Source organism: Parasteatoda tepidariorum, chromosome 5 (assembly GCF_043381705.1).
Source record: "Parasteatoda tepidariorum isolate YZ-2023 chromosome 5, CAS_Ptep_4.0, whole genome shotgun sequence".
In the NCBI taxonomy this organism is placed as follows: Eukaryota; Metazoa; Arthropoda; class Arachnida; order Araneae; family Theridiidae; genus Parasteatoda; species Parasteatoda tepidariorum.
In genome coordinates this window covers 55,736,060-55,748,923 of record NC_092208.1, presented here as the reverse complement: position 1 = coordinate 55,748,923, position 12,864 = coordinate 55,736,060, and positions in this window count along the sequence as shown.

Genomic DNA, 12,864 nt, shown 5'->3' with positions numbered 1-12,864 from the left:
ATAATTACTTTTTTCCTCTTATTGTTGAATCAACATATCAGAACTGGTCATGTTTTCTTTATATATGCTTTGATATGTTTTAATTTTTGTTTAATGTTGGATAAGTGTAACTGTATTATCAAAGTAAAATAGGCAAAATTAAAAAAGAAATTTAAATTACCATATCATTTTGTCTGCTATATTTCAAATGTTTCTTTTATTATTAATTTTATGTAACTGCTATATTTATATCCATATTTAAATTGTAATTTTTATTCTCTATGTGATATTTTAAAGTAAGCATGTTTAATACAAACCATGTTTGAGATTTCATGGGGATAGAAATTTGAAAATTCTACTCATATTCAAATTAATAAAATAATAAACTTTTCAAATTGAAATGTAAATATGGTGCAGTGTATCATTAAAAAGTGGTTGGTTTAATTTCACTTCATAATAAAATGTACTGTTGACTATTTTGTATGTAATAGTGAATGATAAATTATGTCAATTTTGCATCAATTGAAAACACTCTTTTCTTTGTTGTTTTTAATTATATAAAACTTAAAGCCACAATTTTTACTATTAAAGAAAACAACATATTTTCGTCATTCTGATTATGCTCTATCTTTGATGCATTTTTATGAAACATTTATATACTACAATTAGTTTAATATAAATATAATAGTAGTCATAAAATTGTGTTATACAATGAAAAAAATTTTAAAATTTATTACTGGAAAATCGAATCTTTTTCATGCATTATTCTTAACGAATTCTATTTTAGATCAGCTAATATGCAGTCAAAACAAATTTTACTGGAAAAAAAAAACCTATTAATTCAATTCAAAGTTTTATACATAAATGTTTTCAACAGGATTTGCACTTTTGTTCTTGTAACATATGCTGAACAATGTTTTCGCAGCTATGTCCTTACCTAAAGTTCTAGCTTCCATTTTCTGTTGTTTAGACTGCTAAGTTTGATAAGCATTTGGGATAAAAGATTTGAAGTTTATAATCTCGATCTTGTTGTTGTAATAATAATTTATAAATCTACAAGGTCGATGAAAAATTAAATTTTATTCAAACACTAGTGACGGTAAAATGTTTCCATGTGTACCTCTTCCACTACACCCCTAGTTCTATGTCAAAAGTTAAACTTTGAAACAAGTTTACGAAAATTACGTGTTGATGCAATAAATATAAATAAAAAAAAGCTATTAAAGCTTTTTTTTTCCAATTTCTTTATGCTTTTTACATAGCGTAAATACAATCAATTTCATTAAGAATATTGAAAACAAAGATAATTTGAGTAATTTAAAGTTGTAGTTACAAAAGATTAAATTAAAATATTCAATTTATGAAAATTTCATCATAGCAACAATATTTACCTTAATAACATTGAAATAAATTTAAATTAATTTGTGTCTGTAGTGCTTGACTTATAATAGTAAACATAAAATTATATATATATATATATATGTATATTATATAGTGAAACCTCTCGGGAGTGACCACTCTCAGTTCCACAGTAAATGGTCGTTAATGGAGGTTGATCGTTTTACTTCCGTTGATTTCAAACTATTATCGAAGGTATATGATTTTTCGCAAGCGATTTTAATTTTACTTAGTGTCATTTTCTTGGAGCAGAAAAGCCGCTTGTGTTGGTGTCGAGAAAACTGAATCGACAAATAAAATCCAGCTTCAATAAAAAAGATCCCTACTGATGTAATTATGTATTAAAAACAAATTTATCAATTATGAATGATAGAACTATTTTAAGTTTGAATTAATTTTATATCATAAAAATGAGTTTACTTTAAAAAATGGGAGGTCTGTTTGAGATGCTCAATTTTTTCTTAAAATAACTTTTTTTTCTTCTAATTTAACTTCTCTAAAACTATATCATTGATATCATCCTCTTTAGTGCACTCTGACGGTAACATGAGGTTATCAATCTCTTTCAGCAATTGTCAAAAAGAGCTCTCTAAATTAAAGCCACAAATATTTTGAATACATTTGAATCTATTTATTTGTTTTGTTAATATTTTTTATTATGATATTTTTTTCTTGTTTCTTTGTTTGATCTTTGCCCGCATTTGGTGCGGAGCTTTGTTGGGTCGTTTGGAGGGGTCCTGATGGTCTCTCAAAGTTTTCTTCAACACAAACTCTATGGAAAATATTCCATTCCTCCCAAAAGTGGTCATAAATATTGGACGTCGCTACCCATAGGTAGTCTTTCCTGTAGGTTTCACTAATATATATATATATATCTAATCATTTTTTTAAAATTATGTAATTGCAGTTATCAAAAGTAATAATTTTCCCTCTTGAAGTAGGTTTAGCTTGATATGGCTTGCTTGCATAAGCCTAAAATCAAACATTTCATTGAAAGAATTTGCGCAGCTATCCTATTTATTCAAGCTATAAGAATATAGAGTTTATACTGATAGTAATTATGTAAATAGGAAGTAAATTAAATAAACGAAATTATGTTAAAAACAATAATATCAGGATGGATATCTTTTTATATGAGCAAATTGGTATCTATGTACTTCCATTCAGCTAAATCTTGCAAAAATCTTAATTTTTACTTTCATGTAAAAAGTTCCACTTCAAAATGGTATATTTACTGAGTGTTTTAGATCAAAAAAATGTTCACAAAATCCATCAATAGAAACTGAACTAATATTTTCGTAATGCACACAGTAATAATTTAGTACAAATGTCTTATTGTGCTAGTTAAAAAAGGAAATTCTTCATGTGTGTGGCATATATAAATTATGTAGTTAATTCATTTTCTAATAAATAACAAAATATGACATTTACTTATTTAAATTTGGAATTAAACTGTATATCTTTTGTATCTTTAAAATAAATATGCTTAGATTTTTATTGGACATATCAAATTTAAGGCTTATGAACTTTATAATCAGATCTATAAATTGATAAATATATACTTTAATATCAATAAAATATCATCTTTTTTATTATTTTTTTGTGATTGTAGTTCATTTAATGTTTCCCAACGGGAAGATATTTATTACCCATTTCTAAAGAATAGTTTACCTAATTACTAATTTAATTATGTTTGATAGGTGTTTTAACATTAAATATTTATTATGGTTTTTATAATTAAAACGTTTGCATTAGAAAAAGAAACATCCAAGATTTAATTTTTTTTCTTTTAGAAATAATTAAAAATTTCATTGATTAACATTTCTCCTACACATCTTTAGATAATGGATTTTTATCTCTAATAAAATTAATTGAAATATAATTCGATATTTTTTTCTCTCAAATAATGAGCATTACGGTTATAAATTTGTTCAAATTCAAAAACATTTTCTCATTCATTGTAAAGATTATTCCAAGTTTGTGTGTTAAAAAATATTTAATATTTAGTGTAAGTACCTTTAAAATCCAGTCACTTAATTTAAGTGTTTCTTACAGTTTGTATTTTTTTTTTTTTTTTTACAGTNGTATAATGTTATTTCATTAGATGTTTTCTATTTGTATTTTGTCGTGTATCATGTTCATCATATCATTCACAATTATTAGTCTGTGCAATCAAAACTATTACCAAAGTTTGTGTGTTGATAATCTATTTTCTTTACTTTGTTAAATTGATTCCTATTTGCAAAGTAGGTGATCACCTATTACAGTTCACCTGTATATATACTGTATGCAGGAAAAAAAGTACGAATTTAATAAAAAAATATTTAAGTTTTTGGTGTGTCTCTTTTCTTTTGTCTTGTTTAATCCTCTCATTTTCAATGAGTAAAGATTGTTTTGCATATACATTTTAATATTCATTGCCAGGTATGAAAAAAATTCTGGTTTTTGTACATTTTAGAAAATTCCCTAAACTTTAGTAAGTTTTCAAAATAAAAAAAATAAAAAAACCTTATTGAAATAAAATTTTTACACGATTTATTGCTTGCTTGAATATTTATTTAAGTATTACTAATACATATCGAAGCGAGCCTCATTTATAGTAAACAGTTTAAAGCTTTTTTTTTTCTTCTTTTTTTTTGGCTCTAAAATTTTCAGTTAATTTTTATTCAGAATTCTCTTCGAAAAATTTATTAAAAAATTATTTAACTATGAATAATAAATTACTAGTCTATTATTATTTAAAATTGTAAATTAACATAATAAAAAAACATTTCAAATTCATTTAATGTCAATCATTAACGGAAAATATTGCAGACCATTTATTAATGTAATAAAGTTTTGGATTTTGATGACAATAAAATTCCCTATATGTAAAATATTTAGTGATTCCCTATATATATAAAATATTTAGTAATTCCCTAAATGTAAAATATTTAGTAATACCCTATATGCAAAATATTCAACATGGAATTTTTATTATTTCTTAAAATTTACTGGATTTTTTCCTATCTATGTTGGCCGCTATGCATTGCACTAAATTGAAACGCATTACATGTTCCAACAAATTCCGCTGAATGGTTCTTAAGAAATAAAGGTTCAAAAATACGACTTTTTTTAAATTTTATAACTTAGACATTCTTAGACCTATTTCGCTCAAATTCAGTGACTTAAAATTGTATAATTTAAAATGGTGCGAAGCATTTTGCATGGCTTATAAAATAAAATAATAATAAATATATTTTTACATGGAATTTAAATAAACGAATTTTATAATTGTGTTCAACATTTTTTTTGATTAGCTTAAACATTTTCCGAGATATGGTGAAATACGCAATATAACGCAAACTTTTGATGACCCCCTCAAACATTTTTTTGACCTTTCGAAAAATTGGGATATTTCTTACAAATTCCTCTCTCTCATATTTTGATAGCCGAAAATCCAAATTCATCGGAATAAAAGAGACTGCTTAATCAGAGAAAAAAAATACGTTTTTTTGTATGTATATCACAACTTAATTAATAGTTAACGCTAGTTTGTATATTGAGGTTAACTCTTTGACCATTAACCTTCGTTCAAGAAAATTCGATCCTTCGCACAAAAACTTTTTAGAGTGATATCTTTTTCAATTTGTGCACTGAACACATAGGCCCAATTTAGTAGCTAAAGTGGTAGATCACAAGAAAAATGTTCTGAAATAATGATAAGTGCCATAATTGAAAGCACATTTTTTTTTAAACAAAAACTCGAATAGTTATGTTTGCTTGGAGAAGATAATATATATATATATATTCATAATTCGATATCCTGCATGCTATTATAGTATGCAACACTTCAGGTTTAAATCCTCATGTATAGCAATTTTTTAAATATTTTGTTTTAATTTTAATTTTTTTTTCTGCATCATTAAATTGTATATATCAAAAAATAAAAGTAGATCACCAAAAAAAAATTAAGATTGAAATTTTAAACAAATATTGCAAATTAAGTAGAAATTTGAAGAAAACTGGATAGAACATCAGTAGATTATGCAACATTGGAGTCAATTCATTCTTTATGCATGATTGAAAATTCATAGTTTCGTTGAACACTTCGAAGTTGGCAACTTACTTAGGAATTTTCAAGAAACTGTGTTAATGCGTCTTATTTTTATTCAAAATCAAAGGTTTAAATTATAAAACGATTTCGAACGAACGCGCCATTAAAAAATCGTTTGCTCAAAAAGTCTAATTGTATTATCATTTTACTCCTTCTAAAATGGTATTGTTTATTTGCTTTTTTTTCCTTTTTTAAAAAATAAAAGCAAAGTACGATATATTCGGTAATTTTTAATATTAGAAATATTTTGTCGTAGTAGCTTGTAAGCTATGCAAAACTCAAAAACATATTTATAAAATATAATTATAGATAATTTGAATGTTGAATTTTCTAATAGACGTTAGAGCAAAGGAATTCTAAATGGAAATTAGAAATGAATGAAAGAAAGAAATGAAGAAGAAAAAAAAAACACATCTCAATTGATTGGTATGTTTGTTTAATCTTGACATCATTCTAAATATTTGTTCAGGTTATTGTATTATTTCTTCTTTTTGTCTAATGAAGAATTTTTGATAGAAGTGAAATTATACGGCTAATAATATCACACAGATCAAAGAGAAATAAAAATTTAATCTGTGTTTATAAATTGAGTAAATATTTGTTTACAATTTTCCATCCATGCGGCAACCGATTATGGAATAATAGAAACTGTAACAATGCAGCCTGATAGTATTTATCTGATATATTAATAAAGTTCTACCTTTACGATCAAAAATGTGATAGAAAAATGTGATTTAATAGTGTAAAAATTCAGAAACGTTTTAATTTTATGAATTTATAGAGAAAAATGTCTTCTCGGTAATATCCAATTTAATAAAAAAATTAAATAACTGAAAAAAATTAAGTTACTGAAACAATATTTAAGTTTAGTTTCAAATTGGAATTTATTTCTTTTTTACTTTTTATTCGTTTAATTTTTAATTCATATGTAAAATTACTTCAAGATTACTTGTTTTTAATATACATTTTATAAAGTTTACTTTGTATCGCTGTTTTAACATAGAACAATTAAAATCAGAACTTTAAATTTTACAACTTGTTTCTATATTTTTTTCACATTAACCCTCACGTATGATCAACAAAAATCAATCTGGCCCTCAAAGAATTGAGACATACCTGATGTCAAACTCGAATCTTTGACTAAAATACCCTTGTTCCACGAAAATAACTCACCAATTTAAAAATATAACAAGAATCATTTTGCTAATTTAATCAGATATTTGTAACCGTACTGTTATGAAGTAGAGCTGTTTTTATTTACTTTTTAAAAAGGAAATGGTCTTAACGGAAGGTAACTGTATATAAAAATGGAAATCACACCATTCCTGAACGATAGCATTCAGCAAGTAAGGAAAATAATGTTATTAATAATGATTTGAGTAGTGTTACGAAACATGTACGCAAGGTTAACTTTTGAAAGTAGTTAAAGATAAAATGTGAAAAATAGACAATCGCCTTGTCAAAAACCGGTCCGATATATTCTAAAGCTTTAGTTTTCACTGAACAAGTTTGTTTTTTTTAATCCTTTTTAATTCATTTTTAGAATATTTGTCCTTCTTTAATATTTCATTTCATGCACCCTGAGGCAGTTTTTGGAATATCTCACTCTCACCATACTTAGGTTGGATGGTATAGACATGATTTTTTCTTCAACTATTATCAATATTCAAAACATTTTTTTTTCTTACATAACAAGCTGTTTGGAAAAATGACTCGATTTAAAGCTAAGTATCAAGAAATTTCCTACGTCTGGGAGTGTTTGTGTAAAATAACTGAAATTCTCAATTATTTGTCAGTGTTGTCAGCTCCATATTTTGCTTATAACAATTTTACCCTGGTTCAAACTTTTCATTCTTAGAAGGTTTCATCTAAATATTTCTGACGGAAATTGGGCTGGGTGATTTTACCGAATACATAAAAGAAAAGCGTTACATAAGGAACATTTTTGGTGTGAAAAAAACCCTCTATTTGCTTATATACATTAAGCTATAATCATGTAAGGAAATATTACTTTGTGGGAATTACGTAAACTTGTAAAGTAACTATCTGGAAACAGAAATATAGAGCAGAGTGATACAAAAAAAAGTGACTTACCATTATAGTACCCCTACCCATATAATTAATAGATGCGCTCTCTTCAATTCCATACCTCCCATAGTATGTTACATATCATTTATATACATAGACAATATATCATTAAAATATACATATCATTTAAATATACAAATTTACATAGTATGTTTCATATTATTTAAAGTGAACCGGTATTTTCATCATGGTATGGTCGTTGACTACATGTATCATTCATTTCATTTTATTACCGGCGTTAAACAGTCGACCCAATTCTGAGTTTACGACTAACAATGATTAACTCCATAGCCTTGTAATTTTGAACCTAATCCAAAAGATAAAGGAACTCCTGGATCAAGCTGAGGGACAAAATAGCCTGAGCTGAGGGCTTTTTTGATGGAACTCATCCGCATTTGCGTTACCTGGAGAAGAAAACCACGGAAATCTGCCACGGTTCGCCCAACGGCAAGGGGGAATTCTAAGACACGATCTGTCTACCACTGAAGATGTTTTACGACAGAACTCTGATTGATGTGAGCCGATAGCGGAATTCGTATCATTCAGTTATTTGGGATTCGAACGTGGGACACTTTATTGGGGAGGGGAAAGCTGTATCCCCTTAAAATATAGTTCCTTGAAATATAGGCATATAATATTGGCTAATTTATGGGACAAATTTGCCTTTGTAGAGGACTTTTTGATGGAACTAACCCGCAGTTACATTACATAGAGAGGAAAACCTCCCACAGTTAGCCTGACGGCAAGGGGACTGTAACCCATGATTCGTCTACCACTGAGGATATTTTACGTTAGCACTGTGGTCGGGGCGAGCCGGGTGTGGAGTTTGAATCGACCAGCTATCGCTGATCGAACCCGAGTCACCTCATTGGGATTCGAGTGCTCTATCCCCTGAGCCACCACGACTCCACGTGTATTATTTTTGTCGGTAAATAGGTTTATTTTGTTTAGTTTATTTAGTTCCTTAACAAATAGGTACACAAATCGGCTATTATGCGCCTAACTTATGTTAAAGCTTTGTTCAATATTAAACTTAATTTTTTTTTTCTCTGTTTAAATTTTTATGAGTTTTACAGTCGCAAATGCGTACTTAATTTTATGAAAATATCTTTAAGCAAAAAGTTTATAGCGAAAGTATTTTTACTGCTACTGGAAGTTTGAAAATTTAATTGAAGGTCTTATTGTGAGTCAATATCATGCCCAAAAAAGAATAAAATAAATTTTGATAGTTAAACGTTATAGCAAACATTAAGTATTAAAAGATCATAAAGGTAAATCAGTATTTTTTCAGAACTATTACTCCATACCTTTACTTCGCTTGGAATTGATTGCAAATGATAATATTTTGCCCCTACTTTGTCATTTTTGCATTATGCTTAAAAACATCGGAATGTTACTTATAACTTCTTTCGCAACTAACTTTTCAATTACAGCTAGTATTATACATATAAACTCATAAATTATAATAAACTCGTCAACGGTCTCAAGACTCCAATCCTCAACTAATACAAAAATGAAAAAGAAAAGAAAAATGCTGCACTTTTTCCTATTATTTATTTATTGTTACCCCAGATTGCATTCCTATTTCTTAATTCAGTGTTTTGCCAAGTTTTCCTGTTAAATTCGATATTAAGATCAGTAACTACGGTAACACACAGCTTTTGTTTTGTTTAAGTGAAATATTGATCCGTTTAATCATTTGTGTTTCAATTTTTACTATCAAATCATGTTTAGACAACTGCAAAAGTAACGTCCGTTTGAACAACTCTAGGTTTACTACTAGGACATAAAAAATAATTGTAAACTTTAAAAGTATGATTCAACGAAAAACAATTATGTACTAATTTAACTTGTGTTATTTAAATATATACCGATTGTCTAAGAGATTGTACTTGAAAATGGAAAATGAATCGATGTTTAAAGAAGAAAACAATAACAGAAATAACATTTTGTTAAATGAAAGTATTAACGAAAAGTCTTAGGACTTATTATTTATTTAAGTTTTTAAAATGTAACATTGATTATGAGTTTAAAAAGGAGAATTTTTAAAAATTCACATTTAAGAAAGAACTGACTATTAATAAAAAATTTTATAATGTATCATTAATTATTTTTCGGACCTAGTTTAAATAAAATGAAATTGTAAGTGTCAGTTATGTAAGATTGTAGATGTTGTAAAAATGAAAAAATTCATTTTTAATAAAAATTTTCGTAATGTAACATTTATTATGGTTTATATTATTATAACATATTTTTTTTCAGAAATTATAATCAATAATAAGAAAAATTATAACTAAAATCATAATGTTGAATAATGTGAAATAATAAATAAAAAAAGCGCTGTAGTTAATTCATAGTTTTAAAATGTTATATTAATTACGCAATAATGAAATATTGAACTGTAATATTAATTACTTTTGAACTTATTAGCAATTTAAAATTTTTATAATATTTATCCAGTCTGATGATAAATTGTATGGAAATTTTCAATATAGTAAGAAATGTGCGTAATTTTAAAAATTATAAATAAATGTTTAATTGTATAGGCACTCAAAATGAAATTCAAAGCTTTTACTCTTTTGTAACAACGTTAGAATTATAAATGAATCATTCAATAAATGTATGTGATTTTACCTGACTTAGGCATCTGTTGCTTAAGCAAACAATTTTAGCGAACAAAGAATTATTCATCTGTCTGACTTAAATATTCGCAGTTACGTTTGTACAGTAATTTTCTCCCTTTCATATTAAAGGAATGTTTTCAATTGAGCCTCAATTTCCAAAATTTCCTTCCTTGATCAAAATTTTGAATAGTATATATAATTTTTCAATTATTTATGTAAGTAAAACATAAAAAAGAAAATATTTTATGAAATATTCTCCTGTTTAGAAACTAATATAATAAAGAAGGGAAGAAACCATACAAAATAATAACTTTAAAAAATATTCAAATTTGAAAAAAAAATGGGATTTTTCAAACACAAAAAAAAGTAATATCACTCTAATTCAGTGAAAAAGAATGACAACTAGGAATGGTCAATAATTCAAATAAACACACTCGAAACATATAAAAATAAAAACATTTTTTCTGTTTGCAACATTTCTCACTGCAAGCAAAAATCTAAGTAATGAGTGAATTTTGCTATTAACTATTTTAACTAGCTAGCTGACTTCATTAATTTAAAAAAATTTTAAATTTATTCCAATAGTTGAAGTTGTAACGCTGACGATTAAATAAACACCACAAAAAAATTTTAGGGCTTTTTGAATTAAAATTTTATAATATAAAATTAACTACTTTTTTAAAAAATACGAATTTGGGAAAGAATTTTTTTTTAAAAAATAGAATTTTTAAACTAGTAAGGAATATGTTGTTTTAAAAAATAATAATAATTTACACTTAAGGTCTGGTTTCTTAGGACAAGCGCCTTATCTGGGCGTCAGCGGGACGTCAACGTCACGCTGACGCCAACAAAATACTGGTTTGTTAGCTCAAGGCCTGGTNCAAAAAAAAAAAAAAAAAATAAAGAAAAACATTTTTTCTGTTTGCAACATTTCGCACTGTAAGCAAAAATCTAAGTTATGGGTGAATTTCGCTATTAACGCTTTTAGCTAGACAGCTAACTTCTTAGATTTTCAAAAATTTTAAATTTATTTCGATAGTTGAAGTTGCAACGCTGATGGTTGAATAATCACCATAAAAATTTTTTTAGGGCTTTTTGAATTAAAATTTTATAATATAAAATTAACTACGTTTTTAAAAAATACAAATTTGGGAAGGAATTTTTTTTTAAAAAATAGAATTTTTAAACTAGTAAGGAATATGTTGTTTTAAAAAATACTAATAATTTTTTAGTTACACTTACTTAGCGAAATGTTATTTAAATATGCTTTTACGTTTTAAATATACTTTCAGGTGGCTGACAACGTTATAATTGTAAATTAAGTAGTCATGAAATATAAATGATTTTATCTAACTATTTTTACGTGCACACAGCTTAGCAGTTTCCTAAATAAAAATTGAGATAAAGTGCAATTTGGAATGCTAAAAATCATGCATGAACTAATCGATTTGCTGTTATATCTTAACCTTCGCCTTCGCGTACTCATACGCAGTTTCACAATAGCCTTCACTTTAGCAAATTCACTGCTTCGTAACTCCACATAGCCCCGGCAACTTTCGACAGAATCTCAATCCATGGCATTGGTATTTTAAGTGCAAGTGGTAGAAATTGAAAATTTGTCAACAAAATTCCGACTAATAAAAAATTTTGCCATTAGCACAGAGGCACTTAAACTCTGACGTTTAAAAAGAAAAAAAATAGCCTATTTGAACCTGAGAATGACCAATTCTGAAAATTAAAATTTGACAATAGTCTATAATTTGATTATAGCATAAGTACAACATCGGAAAACAATATTTCTAAATTTTCAACAGCCAATCGGTTTGCCCTCACAAATTCGTCACTTTTCGACTTCATGGCGACTTTTGGCAGCATTTATATGAATTGTTAACACAGCGATGATTGGTTAATACGAATTCTGCTCCGCTGGCTCGCACCAACCACAGTGTTGACCTAAAATATCCTCAGTTGTTTACGGATCATTGGTTAAAATCTTTTTGCTATCGGGCTAACCATGGGAGGTTTTCTTAGTTTTCCTTTCCATGTCACCGACCACAGTGTTGACCTAAAATATCCTCAGTTGTTTAAGGATCATTGATTAAAATCTTCTTGGCATTAGGCTAACCCTGGGAGGTTTTCTTAGTTTCCCTTTCCAAGTGACCCAAATGCGGGTAAAAATTCCATTAAAAAGACCTCCAAGGAGACTTGTTTGTCTCAATGCTCGTTCAATGAGTTCTTCTGAATTGGATTCAAAATTACAAGGCTTCGTAGTTGAATATTGATAATAGTAAACCCGAATAGAGGGTTCGGCTGTTCACCCTCGGTTATCAAACAAAATAAAACCTCCCTCGCTGATTCGTCACTTAGCTGACCTAACTTGATTACATTCATACTTAAAATAAAAAATTTTAAAAAACAACTTTTCTGTGTTTCTCCACGAAAAAATAAGAAATAAAAAAATTTGTGTGCAACTTATAAGAATGGAGCTGATATAATCTCAGTTAAGTTTCCAAGCATTTTCTTCATTTTATATAAAGATTAATATATGTTACAAGATTTTCTTAGATATAATTTTAAACAAAATTATTTTAATTCATACTTTTTCGTGCTAGGAATCGCTAAATCTTTAAAAAATTACGATTTACTTTTTTTTCTAATATTTTCTCATCTTTGTAATTT